This window comes from Panthera leo, chromosome F2 (genome assembly GCF_018350215.1).
Source record: "Panthera leo isolate Ple1 chromosome F2, P.leo_Ple1_pat1.1, whole genome shotgun sequence".
NCBI classification, from domain to species: Eukaryota; Metazoa; Chordata; class Mammalia; order Carnivora; family Felidae; genus Panthera; species Panthera leo.
The window spans coordinates 22,915,556-22,918,984 of record NC_056695.1 but is presented as its reverse complement, the minus strand read 5'-3'; the positions used below and the strand labels follow the sequence as shown (position 1 = coordinate 22,918,984).

At 38.9% G+C, this 3,429-nt stretch overlaps 1 protein-coding gene across 2 annotated transcripts in view; it reads right to left on the bottom strand.

Moving 5' to 3' along the window:
• TERF1 (telomeric repeat binding factor 1) overlaps positions 1–3,429 on the bottom strand; it is a 50,503-nt gene that overhangs the window by 7,026 nt on the left and 40,048 nt on the right. The gene's annotated exons all lie outside the window — the stretch shown is intronic.

Here is a 3,429-nt window from a genome sequence, read left to right as displayed (position 1 = left end):
GAGGTCTTGACTTGTTTGACTAGACAATACCCCAATTTTCTGGACTGGTCAGAGAATGAACAAAATTTCACCAAAAACAAAATAAAAAAAAAATCCTTCAGAAGTGATAGGCATACATATAAAGACTATCAGCAGTAAAGCTATGCTGTATTTATAGTTCCAGGATGTGTTCTATCATTTAACATATTTGAGTTGTATAAAATCATTTTTCACCTTATGTATTTAGTTTCTAGTGCTGGCCATTTATTACTTTCACAGTGAAGTACACTTTTTACTTTTTATTTTTTTAAATGTTTATTTTTTGAGAGAGAGTGTGAGCGGGGGAGGGGTAGGGAGAGAGGGAGACACAGAATCCAAAGCAGGCTCCAGGCTCTGAGCTGTCAGTACAGAGACCAATGCAGGGCTCGAACCCATGAACCGTGAGATAATGACCTGAGCCAAAGTCAGACGCTTAACCGACTGAGCCACCCAGGCACCCCACAGTGAACTATACTTTTGTTATTTCTGTTCTTGAGAAGAATTTCATAGGCTAGAAGACTTAAGTATTAAATAATGGTTTTGAGAAGCTTGTTATTAATTCTAGCAGAGTCCAAGGAAACAATTCACGACTGAAACTTATAGTCCAAGGGACTAAAGAAGAACCAACAATTCAATTTTCAAAGCTAAAGATCAGAGTATTTGAGACCTCTTCAGTATTCTTTCTCAGTGAGTATCATACAACTAGGGTCCTTTCCACAGACACTCTACAACGATGTGTAGATCGTAGAATTACTTAACAGATTGATTTTCAAAAGTGTATGTGGAAAGTAATTTGAACAAAAATAAATATACCAAAAAATATGTATACCCACTCAGGAAGGACAAAGGAAAGAATTAGGAATGGTGATCACTTAGAAGGGGAGCATGAAAAAGAAGAGATGGGAGGAAAAAAAAAGAAAAAGGATCAAGGTAAACTATAACCACATTATTCTCTTTTTACGATCTTTCTTGGGATGTTTTTATTTGCGATTGCTATAAATAATTAAGCATGAATACCAACAGCAATAATGTAGCCATCATATCTAGGTATGCGTAAAATGATGCAAAACTGGTTCTACCCTCTAAGAATATTCTAGTGAAGGTTCATTCATATAAATAACTCAAGTTGTTTAGAAAACAGAGACCTGGACATCTCATCAGTATTCGTGGATGCTTGAGGTCTAATGGAATAAGTCCTCCAAAAACTAAGGGAAAATAATTTTAAAACTAGCATTCTCTATCAGCCAAACTACCAATAAAGTGTGAAGGCAAGATAAAGACTTCCAGAGGGTACAAGGATTCAGAAGCCTTATTAGGGTCCTAAATAGGGTTTTTTTTTTTTTTTTTTCATTTAAACATGGCAGGTTGAACATATATTTGACTCCCAATTCCCAATAAACTTACAGCTCAAGGATTTTTTTTTTTAAGATAAAAAATTTAATGATAAGAGGCTCAAGAGAGAAAAAGATAGCAGAAAAGGGATGGCCACCAGATTCTGGGACCAGAAAAGCAGATGGCTGTCTAAGAAGAGAGGAGACAGCCAAATGCCTACTGGAGTTAATCTGAGCAAGCAAGGTAATTTACAGCACCCTGGAAAGGTTCCAGATACTTCCTTTAATGGAATGGTCGACAACTGGCACATGAGACAGAGCCTTAGATTCTCTGCAGCCAGGCAACAGCCTCACAGGTCTACTCTTGGGAGGGACTCCTGATTGGAAATGCCAGAAACAACTGAGAACAGAAACTGAGTGAGTCTCCTTTCTGAACTGTGAGCCCCCCACCCCCCACCCCCAAGGTCTCTCCACCACGTTCTCTGAGATACTGCAAGCAGGGGCATATGCTTCCCTCCCTCACTCCCACTCTGTTCGCTCGCAGCAGTATGTTAGATTCCTCTCTGAGGAAATCCATCATCCAAGAGAAGTGACTGCAGGTACTGACAGTTAAAATAGCCAAGTTCCTGTCCGATCACTATACAGGGATGCCTGGATCTCGACGTGGGAGTGTCCATCAGTGCTCACAAAGCTTCCTGTCAGCTTTTTAATTCTCACTCATAAATATAAATGAATAGTCCAGGACAAGCAGACACCTGGGGAAAACCACTAGCAAACAGAGAAACCAAAATTAAAAAGAAAACAATCAAACAACAGAACAAACTCAGAGGCAATAAGCAATGCCAGAATGAAAAGAGATGAAATAATATCAGTCGCGAAATAAGAACAGGATGCCCAGAAAAGGGAACATTAAAACCTTAAAAAGGAGAATTAAAATCTCTTGGATATTAAAAAGTTTGATAGGAGGGGCGCCTGGGTGGCTCAGTTGGCTAAGCATTCGACTTCAGCTCAGGTCACGATCTCACGGTCCGTGAGTTCGAGCCCCGCCTCGGGCTCTGGGTTGATGGCTCAGAGCCTGGAGCCTGCTTCCGATTCTGTGTCTCCTTCTCTCTCTGCCCCTCCCCCATTCATGCTCTGTCTCTCTTGGTCTCAAAATAAATAAAAATGTAAAAAAAAAAAAAAAGTTTGATAGGAGATATATAAATATTGTAAAATTTGGAAGTTTAGCAACATTTCCCCCAGAAAGTAAACAAAAAAATTACACACAGAAATTAGGAGACAAAAGATAAAAAATCAGAAGATCAGAGACCCAACATCTGGATAATGGGAATTCTAGAGACTACAAAGAAACTAGAAGGGAGATTACTAAAGAATAATACGTTTTTCAGAATTTAGCATATGCATTTCCAAAGCCACTAGGTGTCTGTCTCATTAGTTAAAAAAAAACCCAAAAAACAAAAACCAAAAAACAGGGGCACCTGGCTGGCTCGGTTGGAAAAGTATGCAACTCTTGACCTCAGGGCTGAGTTCGAGTCCCATGTTAGACGTAGAGATTACGTAAATAAATAAAACTTCAAAAAAAAAAAAAAGAAAAAAATTTCACATCCAAGCACATTATCATGCAATTCTAGATCATTGGAGACATAAGAGAATCTAAAAGCTTCCAGAGAGAAAAATGTAGATCACATGCCAAGGATTAGTAACCACAATGGTTATCAGACTACCTAAAGCAATATTTGGCAACAAAGGCAAGAAAGCATCGCCTTTGAAATTCTATGACAAAGTATTTTCCAAATTAAAATTCTATATCCCATAAAATTATCGGTCAAATACAAGGACAGAATAAGGATATTTTCAAACATGCAAGATGTAATAATTTTCCATCCTATGCATCTTTTTCTTGAGAAGGTACAGAAAGAGGTGCTGTACCTAAATGAGAGTGTAAACCGTGAAAGAGCGTCCAGAAAATAGGAAATCCAATGCAGGAGAGATGACTGGAGTCCCCAGGGCAAAGATGATAAGCTTGACAGCTGTGTGGCAGGCCTGGAGGGCGACCAGATGCAAGAGAGCAGGAGGAAGC